This window comes from Humulus lupulus, chromosome 1 (assembly GCF_963169125.1).
Source record: "Humulus lupulus chromosome 1, drHumLupu1.1, whole genome shotgun sequence".
Classification (NCBI taxonomy): Eukaryota; Viridiplantae; Streptophyta; class Magnoliopsida; order Rosales; family Cannabaceae; genus Humulus; species Humulus lupulus.
The window spans coordinates 232,949,232-232,968,314 of record NC_084793.1 but is presented as its reverse complement, the minus strand read 5'-3'; the positions used below and the strand labels follow the sequence as shown (position 1 = coordinate 232,968,314).

Below are 19,083 nucleotides of genomic sequence, written 5' to 3'. Positions count from 1 at the left end.
AAATTAGTAATATTATAAAAAAAATTATTTAAAAAATACTTTCACCGACGCAAAATTACATTGGTAAAAGTCTTAACCTTTACCGGCGCAAAAAAACGTCGCTAAAATATACTATTATTACTGGCACAAAAGAGCGTCGCTACAGATATCCACCTTTGCCGGCGCAATATTGTGCCACTAAAATCAACATGTTTTTCCGTCGCAAATTTGCGCCGCTAAAAGTATTTTTCACAATCCCATGGCAAATTTTTTTGCCGGCGCATCCGTATTTTTCCCAGTGCAGTTTTGTGTCGCTAAAAGATACTTTTGCCGGCACAATACGTTTCGCGTCGGCAAAAGTCTCATTATCGACGAATGTACGCCGTTACTTTTTCCCGACGCAAAAGTGCGTCAGGAAAGCCTAGAGGGCTTTTGCCAGCGCAAAACGTGACTTTTGCCGGCCCAAATTTGCACCGGCAAAAGTCCCGTTTTTTGTAGTGTCAAGGGACAAATTCACCAAAAATATATCTATTATTCTTCTAAAACAATATAATAACTCATTAGTAAACCACAAATAAATATAAATCATTTAATAAACAAAACTAACAAATAATAACATTTCATTTTTTCTCTTGATATTACTTACAAATAACATATACCTTCTCATGCAACATCTACATCTCCATCTCACTTATACCATCTCAAATTATTTAATAGGATGTTGATGATGATCAAATCCAATTTAAAGGTGGATATAACGATGAAAAAAATGATGACGATGATGATGATGGCAAGAACAAGGTAGTGTACTTTACTAATTGGGTTATTTAGTAGATATGTGGTTTAGATATAACACAATCATCTCCACAGCAAAATATCTTAAATTTGCTTGTCTTAAAATTTTACTCAACTACACTAAAGCCTAAAGGTTATCGCTTGGCCACTAATATACTTTTCAATAAAACTATATTCAATGTTTGTAAAAAAACTTTCAAATCTGAATCACTATTACACAACAATCTAGATATAATAGAAAACTCTTCCAACCCAAACCTAACCCTACTACCACGAAAGTCAATCCACCTCATATTATTTGGCTGATGAAGTTCCCTCATTAAAACATTATCCTTAATATCAAATGACCAAATATGTCCCCCAAACAAACTAAGTTGCTGTCTAGTCACCTTATCCTTAATATCAGTTGTAATATATTAATCAGGAGCCCAAAATACTATCTTACCTCAAATTTGATTCTCCAGCTTGAAATGTAGATTCCAAAACTAAGCATAAAAGAGAAAAATGACATCAACAAAATATAACCAACTAAAATAATTTAATAATAATAAAAAAATAACAATAAAAAAACCTATAAATATAGAAACCCTAAATTAAAGAAAAATTTGAAAACGAAATAAAATCAACTAAAAAAATATTCAAAACAGCATCAATATATAAAATAAGTATTTTAAAAACTAATACAAATTTAACATAATCTAATCATGTAGCACACCGAATTTTTTAGTTTGTTTTATTTTTTATTAATAATTGTTAAGTATTAGAAAATTATTTTTAATTGTTCGAATTGTTTGGTAGAAAATATATTAATTTAATTTGTTAATTCTTGTTATATTTTAATTTAATTTGCAAGTTCATGAGTTTTTGGTTGTATGCACCAAGGTGCATGGTTAGTAGAGATGTACTTGAGCAATTGTGTGTGTGCATGTGCATGGTTTCATGGTGAGCATGCAACAGTTTTTCCTATACATAATTTCTTTTTTATTTTATTTATTCAAGAAATAAAAAAAAAAGGGAAACTGAGAGAGGGACGTGGGAAGAAAATGGGAAAGGGAGAGATTTGGTTTCCCTTTTTGTGCTCCATCACTTGATTTTTGGTGATGGAATCAAGAGAGGAAAAATCAAGTCATTATTGGAGATTATTTCCATTAGGGTTAGGCTTGAGATAAAAGGAAAATAGAGGGATTTTCCCTCACACTTTGGTGTGTGACCGACGGCTAGAGAGAGAGAGTGTATGTGAGAGCAAGAGAGGGAAGGAGAAAGAGAAGGAGAAAGGAAGAAGAAGGAGGAGGAGAAAAGAGGAGGGGTTCGAATTCTATAGGTATGGCCTTGTATGTTTTGGTTTGATTCTTAAGTCTAGATCATCTCCTCAATTCTAAGTGTTGGTTTTTCTTTCTTCTCCTTGTGGTGTTCGAAAAACATAGGTGCCAAAGGGGAATCAACTTTGTGAGTTTGATTGCTATCAAAGGAGGTAGTTGATCTCTAGCCTTGTTATTGATTTGTTTTTATATTGAATGGATTGTTGATGTTTTGATTTCTATTTGAATTCTTGCTATGTGTTGATTGATGTTGTGTTGAGAATACCTAAATATGATATATGATATATGGTGTTATGTTGATCTTGGTAGTTTTAATGGGTGGTTTGATGGTGGGTTTTGGCCTAATATAACTCTAGGTTTCATGATGTTTTTTGTTTATATTGGTAAACATACTTATGAAATTGAGTGTTTGGTTATGATGTATTATTAGTAGGCATGCTAGGATTTTCGGTATGTGTTGTGCTTACGTTTTTGGTAACCTAGGGTGCTTATGTATAGTACTAATGTTGTTTTATGCATATTTCTTTGAATGATGAGTTCACGTTGTCCCATGTTGCTAATATTAAAACTATTGATTGGGATAGGTTTATTGGTATTATTTTCATGATTTGTGTCATGAAGTTTTCAGCCTTATGAGTGTAATTTAAGATGATTTAATTGTTTGCTGCATGCTAGTGGTAATATTAAAATGCATAAAAGGGTATAGAAACATGCTTGGTTAATGATGAAACATGATTAAGAACATATTTAAGCAAATGTATGCTTGCTGAATTTTGTATATCTACATTGGTAATTTGTAAAATAATTGGTAAGAAAGCAAGCTATGACTTAAAATGCATATTTTAAAACCAAGGCAACTAAAGAGTGGTTTTCACATGTTAATAATGAATTTTCTTCAATCTAATGCATCAAGTTTTTTTTTTTTTTGTATTTCATGAAAGAAAATAAGGTTGATAATTCAAGTATGTAATTTTAATTAAATAAAAATGCTTGCTGGAATTTTTTGTTGGTTATTAGGAGAAAATGTCTTATAAATGAAATGAGTAAAACAAGTGTATCAAATAAAAGTAAATCTTAAACTATGTATATGATAAATGTGATTTTTCACACTTATATATATGCAGTTTTTTATTTAAATTGTGAAAAGAATATGGTTTAAATTGAATTTTGTGATTTTAAACAAATAATATGCTTGCTGGAATTTTTGTTTATTAAGAGAAAATATCTTTTAAATTAAGATAAGTCATACACTCCAATAAATTAAGTCTTACATTGTATATATGAAAATGAAAATTTTCCACACTTTATTTATGTATTTTTCACACTTATTAATATGCAACCTTTTTTATAAGTAAAATTATTTTCCTAAAAGAAAACAAAAAATTCATTTAGACATTATAAGTAACTACAAATTTTGTTACAAACTTTTAAATGTTATTTAAATAATAGTTAGAATTATTATTTCATGAGAAATTAAAAGGCTAAATGAATTATCTTTTAAAAGTAAATATTTTGTAATAAAGTTTTGAATGAAAAAATGTGTGGTTAAAGAAATAATTAAGTGGTAAATAATTTTGCTTGCTGAATTTAAAAAAAAAAAGGCAATTATATAAGCAAGTAGAAATTATCGATTTTTAAACGTTAAATTTTAAGAATACTTCCATATATGCATGTTACATGCAAATATATTTTTACGTTAAAAAGTACGCATATTATTCAAACATGTGATTTTTGTGTTGTAACCATGGAAGATTTTTTTTTTTTTTGATCAAGAAGGTTACTTCACTAATCAACTAGCAAATCAAACAAAGAACAAGACAGTCAAAACTTACAACCAAAAACAAAGGGAAAAAACCCTCTAACGCAATCTAAAAGAAACAGCCAAAAAACCCCAAAAACAAGAATTACATGGTTAATCTATCTAAAATCCTCTGCTCATGGCCTGAGAGTTTCCTGTTATTTACAATGGAAATTCTATACTTCACCCTTCATTTTATATCATTAGTTATGCTGATTGCTGACCAAGAACAACTGTCAAATACACAATGATTTCGGTTCCTCCATATTCCATACACCACAGCTGCTAGCACCGAAAAGATGATGTCTGCAAGCACTCCAGACCTCCTGTTAGATAGCCAAACAAGCCAGCTTAGATAGTCAATTGGCCATGCTTGAAACCCCAGCCAGCTGAAAATTAATATGAGAATTTTCCTAGACATACAGCAATCAAAAAACAAGTGGCCATGGGTCTCATTGACCACTCCACAGACTGACAAAGTTGAGAATCGAGCACCACTTTGAACCGGACCAAGTTATCACAGGTTAAAAGATAAGCATTGACAGTTTGCCAAAGCATAAACCTGTGTTTAGGTAAAGACAGCCTGCACCAAACTGCTTTGTGATAGCCTACTTGCTGCTGGCAAAGAGAACTGTTATACAACTGAGAAGAGTGAAACTTCCCAGCATGACCAACAGCCTTTATCTCTCCATAGCTGTAGATATCCCTAAGTTTACAAATTTTTCTCCAATACCAGCTAGTGTCTTGTGGAATCTGATATGACCAGAACTCTGCCCCTTTTAAATAAACTGCATTTATACACTTAACCCATAGCATGTCCTGCTTCTCAGTGATTGCCCAAATGTACTTAGCTAAGATTGCTATGTTCCAAGCTAAGAGATTCTTAAACCCAAGACCACCGTAAACTTTAGGGAGACAGACTTTATTCCAAGAAGCTAAATGGATTTTACTTCTGTTTCCATTTACTCCCCAAAGAAAGCTTCGACATAATTTCTCAATCTCCTTGATAATGCTCTGCGGAAGAGTAAATATCCCCATCCAATAGTTTCTTAACCCAAACAGTACAAAGTGAATAAGCTGAATTCTACCAGCAAGGGATAGGTGCCTACTAGCCCAGCTTGAATTCGCACTCTAAACTTTTGAATAACGATGTCACAATCTTCATGCTTCCATTTCGTTGGCCTCATAGGGACCCCAAGATATTTAAGGGGAAAAGTGCCTTCGGTCAGCTGCAACTCAGTAGCAAGCCTCTTCCTGTCCTCGACTGGAATCCCTCCAAAATACACATGAGACTTGCTGGTATTAATTGCCAGCCCAGAAACAGAGCTGAACTCCTCAAGGGCTTTCTTCAGCACTTGAACAGACGCCATTGTGCCTTTGCAGAACAAGAGTAAGTCGTCTGCAAAACAAAGATTAAGTAAATTCAAGCTTTTACACATCAGATGGTGTCTAAAAGATGAGTCAAGAGCAGCCATTTGGAGCCTCCGAGTTAGATACTCCATGATTAAAACAAATAAGAGGGGAGACAAAGGATCCCCTTGCCTAAGCCCCTTTTCACCCTTAAATTTTCCTTGAACCCTGCCATTCATAAGTAATAAGTAGGAGGTGTTTGTCAGGCAGGTCATTATCCATTTGATAAATTTCTCAGGGAAACATAACTCAGATAATAGATCACCAAAAAACCACCAATCGACAGAGTCATAGGCTTTGCTAATATCGAATTTAATAGCACACCTAGGGGAAGCAGCTGATCTCCCATAGTTCTTAATAAGGTCTTGAAATATCATTATGTTGTGAGCTATTGATCTGCCTTTCACAAACGCCCCCTGATTTGATTGAACCAAAATGCGAAGAAACTTAGCTAATCGAACACAAATAAGCTTGGAAATACACTTATAATTGGTAGAACAGCATGCAATCGGTCTATAGTCACTAGCCTTTGAAGGATTCTCACACTTGGGAACCAGAGATAACGTGGTGTCAAGGAACTCCTCAGGGATTCTACCTGTATCAAAAAACTGGCTAATAGCTCTACAAACTTCATTCCCAACCTCCTACCACATAACCTTGAAAAACCCTAAACCAAAACCATCAGGGCCTGGGGATTTAATGCTAGGAATACTGAATAAAGCTGCTCTAATTTCTTGATGAGAAAATGGCTTTAACAAGGAAAGTTGCTGGTCAACATTCAGTTTGGGACCCAGCTCTACACAGTGAGTATTAATCTTCTTCTTTACTGAACTGGGTCTTCCCATAATACTCCTGAAGTGGTTCAAAAAATGAGAAACCACCTCAGAAAAATTATCTACCAACTTGCCCTGCTCATTAATAAACGAAGCTATCCGATTTTCAGCTCTTCGTTTCTTCAAGTAAGCATGGAAATAGGCTGTATTCGAGTCTCCCTTCCTTAGCCAATCTATCTTACTTCTCTGAGTCAGAAAACTATAATACATCTATTCTTGCCTGCTGTACACTTCAGCAGCTATCTTGACTGCATTTTGGATAGCTAAATCTCTTGGGAATTGCTGAGCAAGAGAGCGAGCATCCTGAAACTCTATTTTAGCCTTCTGAAATTGAGATCCAATATCTCCTATTTGATCCCTATTAAACTTTTTCAATTGATGTTTCAGCCGCATCATTTTAAAGAACAGAGCCTTTAAACCAGTCCCCTGAGAACACTTGCTCTAGCTGTCAATAACCATATCTTTAAACCTTCTATGGTCTGCCCAGAAATTGTAGAACATGAAGAGTTTGACACCCAAAAATTCCAATGTATGGATAGATATAGTGCAAGAACAGTGGTCTGAAATTGTTTCCCATTTGAACACTGCTGTGGAAGTAGGAAATAAATCCTGCCAATTCTCATTAGCAAAAGCATGATCAATTTTTGAATAAATTCGAGCCTGGCCTTCTTGATTATTCGTCCAAGTATAAAATGAACCTGTTTGAGTAAGCACATCAAGCTGAGAATTAGCTAACCATTGAGAGGAATCAACCAGCTCAGCCTTGGAAACAGCCTTTCCTCCATCCCTTTCATTAGCTTTAAACACTGCATTAAAGTCTCCCAACACTATCCAACCATCAGCTGTACTCATAGGTAATTTATGCCAAAGGCTCTTCCTTTCCTCCAACGTGTACGCCTTAAGTTCCAGCTTAAAACATTACAATTATCCATGAGATAAGCAAGGATCACTTAAACCTCCTTTCCTTCACTCTACCTGATCTTGCAGAACCACAAAGTAACTGGACTGAGGCTTCTTTGATCAGCTAAGCCTGAGTTATCCCTCTGCTGTCTTTTGTCTACTTTCCCCTGCTTATAAACCACCTTCTTAGGAGATTGCCAGACTGTTTTACACCCACTCTGGCCCTTCTCATCTGGCGAAACCTCATTATTATGATGTAATTTACCAGCAACCATTTCCTCATTACATGAACTCTTTTTTACAGAAGAAGTCCCAGCAAGAATCACAGCATCTTCCTTACTCGTATCTTTCCCTGTCAAAGCTGAGATAACAGTATCTTCCTTACCCTTGTCTCTCCCTGTCATATCAGAACCCTTTGAAAGAGAGTCCTTCAGCATCCCCTGGTATTTCTGTTCCTTACGACAGTTAGCCATAGAGTGACCATATCCAGCACAAGTTTTGCACTTCATAGGTAACCACTCATATTCTACCCCTTGTTCTACTAACTTGCCATGCTCATTCAAAAATTGTATTGTCCTAGGCGGGTTATCATTAATTTCCATCTCCACCATAACTCTAGCAAACTGAACTCTAGAACGTTCACGAGTAAACTTGTCCACCATGATCGGCTTACCTAAAGTACTAACAAGAGCACTAAGGCATTTGCTTCCCCAATATTGGAGACCAAGATCTTGTAGACGGATCCAAAGAGGAACAGACCGAATCATTCAAAAAGCACTCAAATCTGAAGACCAGGGCCGAAAGATCACTGGTTTCCTATCAAAGTGAAGAATTCCAGTTTCCAAAACCTGATCCCTTGTGGCATCATCAATAAATTTAACCATAGTCAAACCCATTGTCATCCTAGCTATTTGAGTAATCCCTAAGTGACCCCAAACCCTCTTGATAAACCCTTCAAACACAGACATGGGTGGGTTTGCTCCAAGCACCATGCATGTAACAGCAGAGCTCCAATTAGCCGACTGGCTTTTGACTTCCTCAACATCCATTTGGGAAATTTTCTTACCATCCTTAAACAACGGTTCAGTATACTCAAGTTTTTGGTCAGAAAAGGAGAGATTACCCGAATTAAAATTCTTCCAATGACTCTGGGCTGAAGCTTGAAAATCTTCAGCATCCATGGAGTCCGCCCAGCTAGACGATGACTTCCTCGCATTCCCGTAATCACCAATCATATTTGGAACATCTTCCGTCAAGTTCTGCTCTTCAGCAACATACGGAAAATCATCCTTCTGTTCGTGACCGTCCATCAAAAGTTCCTCATCAACATCTCTATCCAGCGCAGTTTCTTCTTAGATTGAAGGCAGACTCTGTGAAACTGATCTAGTAACAGGCTTCCTTGCTGATTTCTTCCTCTTCGCCATGGAAGAGAGGGAAACAAGCCAAACGAGCCTTAACTTTAATTTTTCCTTACCATGGAAGATTTATTGGTAGAATTAACATTATTCTTTTATGAATTTATGTGGAATTATTGTATGTTTGTAATTGTAGTGTAACTTGTGCCACGTGTGCATGGCCCATGCACATGTGGGGTATGTATGTTGGGCATAAGTATTCTTATGTGATTTTAAAGACGAACGTTTGATTATGATTTTAAGCTCGTTGTGATCACACTTTACTTTGCTTGGACCTGAGGTAAGGAAGTTTGATATCATTTTTCTAGGTTTTATGCTACAAAAGGCATGATTTGTTATGTTGCAGGAAATAAATTGCTATGGAAATGGAAGTTCGATGTTTTACTATGTCATGATTAGCCAAGTGTTAGAAAAGTGAAATTCAATGTTGATATGGTATGTTAAGACAAGTGTTATGAAGCATGTAATTTCTATGTTTTTCATGTGGATTGTGTTACATGTGCTTGTATGATGAATGAAAAGAAAAGGTTGCCAGCGGTCTGAACACGATGCAACAAAGAAGTTACTAAGGATATGACATAACTCAAAGGGTGGACACGCCGAGGTTATTCATGTTGGGAATAATGTCCTTAAAGTAATTGTAGTTGACGAATGTTTTAAATGAAATAAATAATTGAATTGAATTATTATATATATAGACTATGTATGATATTATGTTGATAATATTAAGTAAATATCAGAAAATTCCAAAGTTTATCTATGTGATCTTAATCTCATATTGGTATGAGATGATCGAGATTAAGATAATAAACTTAAAACAAAGTTATAGAATCTTTAGATTAATTACTGCTAGTACGGTTCACTAGTATTATCAATACAAGTGACCTAGATCTGGGTCACTAGTGTAGTAGGACACTTTAGTGAAGGTACTTTATATATAGTGATATACAGAACTCGACCAGATGGGATTTGTTAATACTTGTTTAAACACCGTTTCATAGTATTAATCAAATACATCAAACGATGATCATATACACGATGATCTTAATCCTAAGGCTGCTAGGAACTCTTATATATGTCATATGATCATTTGATTCATGTGTTAAGGTTTGTCAGAATTATCAAGCTAAGAACAATTGTTTTGGGGACTCAATGATATATATGGCTGGGGATGTAGTTTAATAGATATGCAATCTATCCCTTCTTATAGATTGAATAATGGTTCCTTATTGGGTTGACTTTTGGAACTGAAAAGGTTATGAGCGCTCACGTCGCAAACCTGTTGTGACACAACCTTCACTAGTAAAGTCAATGGTACTCTAGGAACAAGATATTGCTAAAAGGGTAAAAGAGTAATTTTATTCCCTTTTAATTATGAACCATTAATAGAGGATTAACGTTGTATGTAATGATTATATCAATGGACACTTTATTCTTTAATAAAGTACTTAGTAAATATTTGTCATACTTATCAAGAGTTCAATCTCATATTTATAGTGGAATAATCATGAGATTAATAAATATGATTATTTAATCAAAGAGCTTTGATTAATAATCTAATATTTATTAGAGCTTGAAATTATAAGTCCATAGGTCCATAGGTTCCCAGGGTGGCTCTATCAACACCATATCAAGGTAAGAGTTGATACAAGGGTAAAATTGTAATGTAACGTCCGATAGTCTATACACATTCTCATGGAGCCGTCTTTCTTCTTTACAAACAATACTGGGGCTCCCCACGGAGAATGACTTGGTCTTATGAACGTTTAATCCAATAGCTCCAGTAGTTGAGCCTGCACCTCCTTCAATTCCATTGGTGCCATCCGGTACGGAGCTTTCAAAATGGACATCTTCCCCAAAAAAATTTCTATTTCGAACACCACTTCTCGCTCCAGCGGTAGCCAAGGAAGGTCATCGGGAAATACTTCAGGATATTTGCATATGATGGGTACTTCGGCAAGTTGTAACGTGTCCTCTTTATCCTTATCCACAATGTGTGCTATATATCCCATGCAAACGTCCCCTAACATCTTCCTCACCTTCATAGCGGAGATCATCGTGAATTTCTTTTCCCTGGATGTGCCTTGGAATGTAAATGGCTCTTCTCTTGACGGTTTGAAAACCACTATTCTCTTCTGACAGTTCACTATGGCACCATACTTAGATAACCAGACCATCCCTAATAATACATCATATTCGTGTAGGTCCAAAATCAACAGGTCTACTATCAATTCTTGTCCCTCTACCCAAACCGATACAGCTCTTACCCATGACCGCGCCAACATATCTTCGTCTGAAGGCAACGACACCCCACAGATGCTAGGCATAGGTTCAGGCATTCTATTCAATTTTTCAACAAAAGATGCAGCTATAAAATAATGTAATGCACCAGTGTCCATTAATGTATATGCTGAGGTTTTGGCAATAGAGATTTGACCTGATACCATCTTAGATAGTCTGGCTTTTTTGTTGCCTTGAGTAAGAGCGTAGACCCATGGCGGGGCTCCTATATGCATTTGTTGGTTGTTGTCACTCTTCCAGTTCGGACTTGGGCAATTCATAGCGAGGTGCCCTAGTTTTCCGCAGGCATAGTGTAATGACCCAACTTATTCTAGACTTTGGACCATTAAAACTACTTACACATAGACACTATTCTTAAGAAAACTTACATACAAAATAGTCATAACTTTATTAAAAACTGTAAAACCAAGGTTAAAATACATAAAATTCAAGGTAGGATATGGGATCCCATTGTTTGAAAATAAAACATAACTTAAATCTTAAAATTCGTTACAAAACAAAGTGCGAAAAATACATGGAAACATTATAAAATGACTAAAAGCAACTTCATCCTTGAATCGTTCACGCAGTCCACCGAATCCATTCTTCCTCAATACACAATCCCAAGCCACCAAGAATCTTACCGTCGCCATAACTATTTTCTTGCACATATAAAACGAAGGAATGAGCCTAATGCCCAGCAAGGAAAATCTACTACAAGCATGAAACATAATCATAAACATAAACTATAAACTATAATCATATGACTATATAAATACAACATCTATTACAATGGCCATAATACTTCTTGGGACTTGCTAGCTAGGCAATCATATGCCCATAAATTTACGGAGCTAGTTATCTAAACAAGTCATATAAATTTATGGGGCTCATTATCTAAACAATCATATGCCCAAAGAATCTACTATTGGGACTTGTTATCTAAACAAGTTATATATTTGTTATTTAAACAAATTATGTGATTGTTATCTAAACAATTCATATACTAAAACAACTAAAAACATATCATACTTATAGCATAAACATATATAAAAAATATAAAAGCATACAAATCTATCCTATTTTCCTTACCAATTACCGGGATGTGAGAATCAAGGATGGGATTTTGGAACACTCCTAAAAAACGTTAATAGAAAGGTCAGTATTCTAAAAGAAAGAGATGAAAAAGAATGAATTAAACCACCGAGAAGGTACTTACTGATAAGAACCTCAAGTTCAAAGAACTTATATGCCTAACCACGAATGAAAACAACAAGTTAGGAATTGAGTAGAGAAAAACTATAAAAACTAATGAAACAATACAGAAAGGAACTAGAAATAGGAATACCTTGAATGCACTATAACTGATCTACACCTCGATATCATAATACACACTATTATCCTTACTTCCCAAGTGTTTAATAAGCTTAGAATGATGAAGCTTATAACCCCAACCCAAGTGTTTAACACTCTAAAGTAAACCTAGCTGCTTGAAGGCTCTGAACTCAGCTTGAAGAATGAAAGAAATGGCTAGGTACTAGGTCCTATTTATAGAGTTCAAGAATGAAAAGATCTTCATTTAGCTTGAATAAAAATAATGACTTTTTAATTGAAAATCATTTGAATATTCGTTCAGTAGAGGCTTAAGACTCGGTCAAAAAGATTATGGACTTATCAAGAGGTTATGGAATAAAATGAGCTCGGTTTCAAAATTATTCAAAAATCATGCCCTAGAGCCGATATATCGCCCATGCTAGGCGATATATCGCCTGGACTTATGTTCCCGAGGCTTGTCAAAGTGGTCGTGCGAAATTACGTGTTTTTCGTATTCCTCGAGTGGCGATATATCGCCCCCTAGAGCTGCAATATATCGGCATACGCGAAAATATTATACACATAATTGCACTTTTTCAGCCTAATTTGAATTGAGTAAACAGCTTTGATTAAGTCCTATAACGATTTCAAAGCTGCTGGCAGACTCAGGGATTTTCAAATATTACTCTTAATAAACTAATCCTAAAAAATACTTAATTTCTCAATAAACATGCACACAACAAGTGTCATCATCTTATTGGGTCTATCTAAACCTTATTGTATAATAAATATCATCTTCATAATCAACTATATTAATCAAACCTTATGTTATAATTAATATTCTTAAACTATAGGTTAAACTTATAAAATCTATAAGTGTTGCTACAAGTGTTCAACTAAGTCCCAGCTTGAATCAAAATCCAAAGTAATAAACATACTACAACTATTACTAGCTATTACTACTACTACTACTACTACTACTACTACTACTACTATATAATTAGCTAAGTAAAGTTCTTGGACTCTACAATTCTCCCCTACTAAAAAGAATTTCGTCCTCAAAATTTACTTACCAAACAATTCCGGATACCGGCCTTGCATGTCTTCCTCCAACTCTCACGTTGCCTCTCGTTCAGAACTATTACTCCATAGGATTTTGACTATCGGAATACTCTTGGACTGTAACTGCTTCATCCCTCTATCTAGGATGCTAACCGGTCGTTCCTCGTAACTCAAGTCTTTCTGGAGTGCTATCGTATCGTACTTGAGGACGTGAGATGGGTCTGACACATACTTTCGTAGCATTGAGATGTGGAACACGTTGTGGCTATCTGCTAGGGCTGGCGGTAGGGCTAATCTATACGCAACTTCTCCCACTTTGTCCAATATCTCAAAAGGACCTATAAATCGGGGAATAAGCTTGCCTTTCTTCCCAAACCACTTCACACCTTTCATAGGAGATATCTTTAGAAAGACTTGATCTCCGACTTTGAATTCCACATCGCGTCGCTTGGCATCCGCATAGCTTTTCTGACGGATTTGAGCAACAAGCATATGTTGTCTAATCAGCACTACTGCTTTTTGAGCTTTTCTAATAGCTTTGGGACCAAGGAGCTGCCTTTCTCCTACCTTGTCCCAATGTAACGGCAATCTGAACCTTCTTCCATAAAGTAACTCATAAGGTGTTATCCTGATCGTTGACTGATAGCTATTGTTGTAGGAGAACTCTATCAGCGATAAGTACTTATTCCATGATCCTCCGAAATCAAGTACACAAGCACGTAGCATATCCTCTAAAATCTGCATGGTGCACTCGGACTGACCGTCTGTCTGAGGATGAAAAGCTGTACTAAGACTTAACTTAGTACCCATGGCATGCTGTAAACTTCCCCAAAATCTCGATGTAAACAACGATCCTCTATCAGACACTATTGTCTTGGGAATTCCATGCAACCGTACTATCTCTTGAACATAGATGTTTGCGTATTGGTCCACTGTGTATGAAGTCTTAATAGGCAGGAAATGAGCCGACTTGGTTAGTCTATCTATTACTACCCATGATGAATCATGCTGCTTACTTGTCTGTGGCAAACCCATCACAAAATCCATAGCTATATCGTCCCATTTCCATTCTGGTACACTAAGTGGTTGCAATAAGCCTGTAGGCCGCTGGTGTTCTACTTTAACTTGCTGGCATACTAGACACTTAGACACAAATTCGGCTATGTCCTTCTTCATCCCTGGCCACCAATACATTGCCTTGATGTCGTGTGTCATCTTGGTCGACCCTGGGAGAACTGAGTACGGGGTACTGTGCGCTTCTTCTAGAATCTTCATCTTAATCCCTTGATCATTTGGCACGCATACCCGATCCTTATATCTCAATAACCCTTGATTTGATATTGAGAAATCTGTGGCCTTATCTTCTCGAACTGCATCCATATGCACTACTAATGTGTCATCATGCCCTTGCCCAATCCGTATATCTTCTAGCAGATTTGACTGGATAGACAAATTAGCCAGCTTACCGACAACTACTTCTATTCTGGCATTGATCAGCTCCTGCTACAGCGGCTTTTCTATTCCGGCTAGTGCTGCTAAACTTCCATAACTATTCCCACTTAGTGCATCGGCAACTATATTTGCCTTTCCCGGGTGGTATAGGATTTCGCAGTCGTAATCCTTTACTAACTCTAACCACCTACATTGCCTCATGTTGAGCTCCTTCTAAGTAAAGAAGTACTTTAAACTTTTGTGGTCTGTATAAATCTCACACCGTTCTCCGTAAAGATAATGGCGCCAGATTTTCAACGCAAAGACCACCGCTGCCAACTCCATATCGTAAGTTGGGTAGCGTTGCTCGTACTCCTTCAGCTCCCTTGAGGCGTAGGCTATCACCTTATCATTCTGCATCAGCATGCAACCAAACCCTTGCTTTGATGCATCGCAGTAGACTACAAACTTGTCGTTGGGTGTCGGTACACAGAGTACTGGTGCTGAGCACAGCTTGTCCTTAAGCAACTGGAAGCTTTCTTCACATTTATCAATCCAGTTGAATCTTTGTTGTTTCCGAGTCAGGTTGGTGAGCGGAGTGGCTATCTTAGAAAATCCCTCTACGAACCTCCGATAAGAACCTGCTAATCCCAGGAAGCTCCTTACTTCAGATGCATTCTTTGGTCTTGGCCAATCCTTGGATGGGTCTACTGCAACTCCGTCCTTAGATATAATGTGCCCGAGGAACGCCACTTGCGAAAGCCAAAACTCACATTTCTTGAACTTAGCGTAGAGTTGATGCTCCTTCAGTCATGATAAGATCAACCTCAAATGTTCCTCGTGCTCGACTTCGTCCTTTGAGTATACTAAGATATCATCGATGAATACTACGACGAATCTATCCAAGTAATCCTTAAAGACCCTGTTCATTAATTCCATAAACGCGGCTGGAGCGTTGGTAAGACCAAAAGACATAACTAAGAAATCATAATGCCCATAACGAGTTCTAAAAGCTGTCTTAGGAATGTCCTCTCCCCGCACCTTGAGCTGATGGTACCTGGACCGTAAATCAATCTTTGAAAATACGGTCGCACCTCGGAGTTGATCAAACAAGTCATCAATCTGGGGTAGCGGGTACTTATTCTTAATCATTACCTTATTCAGCTCGTGGTATTCTATGCACATCCGCATGCTTCCGTCCTTCTTCTTCACAAATAGAATCGGTGCTCCCCATGGCGAATGACTTGGTCTAATGAAACCCAAGTCTACGAGTTCTTGTAGATACGTCTTTAACTCCTTGAGTTCTGTAGGTGCCATTCGGTATAGTGCCTTGGAGATAGGCTCGGTGCCCAGTACTAATTCTATCGTGAAGTCGATTTTCTAAGTCGGCGGCAACCCTGGTAAGTCATCGGGAAATACTTCTTGGAATTCTCTTACAATGTGGACGTCTCCAACCTTAAGCGGTGTTTCCTTTACTACATCTGTGATGCTGGCTAAGTATGCTTGACATCCTTTTTCTATCATCCTTTGAGCTTTGAGAGATGATATTAGCGGTGTGCGTAGTCCTGAAACTTGTCCCATAAAGCATAGTCTCTGGCCGTCAGGAGTCTCGAACGTCACTTTCTTGCATTTGCAGTCGATGGTCGCGCCATGCCTTGCTAACTAGTCCATGCCTAGTATCACGTTGAAGTCCTTCATCTCTAGTTCTATCAGGTCTCCTTCTAATTCTACGTCCTCAATCTTGATTGGTATGCCTCGTACTATCCATGATGATAGAACTATTTTTCCCGAAGGCAACTCGGTTACAAACCTAGTTCTAAATCTTTCACAGGGTTTGTCTAGTTTTTCTATCATTCCTAACGAGATATAGGAATGAGTGGATCCCGAATCAAATGATACAGAACATATATTATTGAGGATAGAAACCTGACCTGTGACCACTTTATTGCTAGCATCAGCTTCTCCTTGGGTTAAGGCAAATACCTTGGAAGGAACCATCTTGTCTTCCTTTTTCCCTTCTGGCTTGAGCTGGGGACACTGCCTCTTTTGGTGACCTTCTTGACCACAATTGAAGCATCCTTTGGTGTTTGCACGACATTCACCAGAATGTTTCTTCTGACACTTAGCACATTGCGGGTATTCTACATAACCCGGTCTATTACCTCCATTATTCATTCGTGCCCTTTTATCACTATCAGACTGCTTATTATCAGGATGCCTTCTTTTCTGACCGTTGTTGTTGTTGCTGGAGTGATTTTTTGTTGTTGTGGTGGTTGCTGTTCCGACTAGTTTGAGGCTGACTCTGTTGTCTAGGCTCAGGCTTACTGGCTTCTTCTTTACTAACATTAGCCTGCAGCCTTTCTACTAATATTGCCGTCTCTAGAACATCAGCATATGTAGTATTTCCTGGGTTTGCTAGCTTAACCCCTATCTCGATCTTCAGTCAAAGTCCTCTAATGAACTTAGACACCCTCAGATAGTCAGTTGGAACCATTTCCAGTGCAAACTTAGCTAATCGTCCAAACTATCGAGCATATTCTGCCACTGATAAATTCCCTTGCTTTAGGCCAGTGAACTCCTCGACTCTTGAGGCGATGACAGCCGAATTATAGTACTTCTTGTGGAACAGCTCCACAAATTGGGTCCAAGTCATGGTGGCAACATCATGCGTCTGCTGGACTAGGTCCCACCATATCCTGGCATCCTTCTTGAGCAGAGATGAAACACAATATGTGCAGTCCGCGTTGCCTAGATTCATGTGTGTCAAGATTGTCTCCACGTTTCTTTGCCACTTTTCTGCCTCGAAGGGGTCTGTAGTCCCTTCAAAGTTCGGAGCGTGTTGCTTACGAAACTGCTCATAAACTGGCTCCATGTGCTGAACTATATATGGCGCTTAGTTTGCCACTGGCCATCCCCCATATCGACCAACTTGTTGGGGTACAGGGGCCATTCGCTGCGGCTGTGGTTGCGACGGAGGCGGAGGCTAAGTCTGAGGCTGAGCATGTTGTCACTGTTGCTGCAATAACTCCTCAACTTGTTGTCGCAGTCTGGTGATTTCTGCAGTGTTGTCAACTGGCGGTGGCGGCGGCGCATTGCAGCTGGCAGTAGCACGTACTCCCCTTCTGCGAACCGGAGGGGCTTCATTGCTCACTGGAGTAGCATTGGAGGCATTTCCATTGGTGCGAGCAGAGCTTCAGAACGACATCTTCAATAAAGTTCTAACAGTTGAGAGAAACATGTCAGAACTTTACCCTAATAGGCTCTAAGGCACAAACTTAATCTAAACAAACATAACTCAGACCTATTAATTATGACTTCTTATGCAAATTATATAAGTCTTCTATATTATTATAGTGGGTTTCTGTACTTAGAAAAATAAGCCATCCTTATTATTTTCTAAGTCTGTTTCTAATCATCCTATATGACTTAATTCTTAGGCTCGAAACTCATCTTTGTTCCAAAGTTAACCATATTGAGGGAGGGCTGGGATCAGTAAAATCATTCCCACTACTATGACCCCCTAACTCTCAATATAGAAACTTGGTTCATTGATTTGTATCCACCCTCACCGAACTTAGTCATTATTTATTAAATTTATTATTTCTTATGATTGCAAAATAAAATCAAACTCATACATGATAACCAAAATAACCATGATATTAATTTGGAAAATAGTTTTCACTATTTACAATCATAAAAGAAAACAATTAATAAATAAAAATAAACAATGAAACTAGTCTATTCTAAAAATCGGGATCTTCTACATCTGATCCTTTATCTAGCACATCGTCATATATCTCTTCATAGTCATCATTTTCTTGTGCCTCAAAATGCCCTCGAGGAAGATTCGTAAAAATTCTATGTTTTTGTTCATTTGTAAACTGAAATTCTATTTTTGAACTAAACCTAAGTATGATAAAATAATTTCTCATTGCTACCGGCAATTCATCTTCATCATCTATCGTCTCCCAAATTTCTTCTAAGGCTGCAATCATGGTAGGATAATCTCTAAAGAGTCTAATTACTAAAACGTATTGCTCTGTTGATCTCATCATGATCTGCTTAGATTCTTGGAGGTGATCTATCTCCCTGTGGAATAAAAGTAGCCTTCAAGTGATTCTTTCTAGCACTCCTACGGTGTTTCGTGGTTCTTTAACTCTTTTTATGGCCTTAATGGCTCGGATATCCTCATAAGTTAATGTTCTGTTCATTCTTAACTGAAAACATAAAGGCTAAAATTATTAACTATACATATAAACATAATAACTATAATCATGAACACTTACTTGGCGGTCAGATTCAGAGCTTTGAGTGTGTGTATTGAGGAGAACTTCATGTGAATGAACCGTTTTCTTTGATACCAACTGTAATGATCCAACTTATTCTAGACTTTGGACCATTAAAACTACTTATACATAGACACTATTCTTAAGAAAACTTTCATATAAAATAGTCATAACTTTATTAAAAACTGTAAAACCAAGGTTATAATACATAAAATTCAGGGTAGGATATGGGATCCCATTGTTTGAAAATAAAACATAACT

At 37.1% G+C, this 19,083-nt stretch overlaps 1 long non-coding RNA gene across 1 annotated transcript; it reads left to right on the top strand.

Moving 5' to 3' along the window:
- The first annotated feature begins 1,794 nt into the window (after window positions 1-1,794).
- On the top strand, window positions 1,795-9,132 carry LOC133804338 (uncharacterized). Its single transcript, XR_009878437.1, has 3 exons — window positions 1,795-2,095; window positions 2,199-2,245; window positions 8,796-9,132. It is a non-coding gene; the product is annotated as an uncharacterized LOC133804338 (long non-coding RNA).
- Window positions 9,133-19,083: the final 9,951 nt, after the last annotated feature.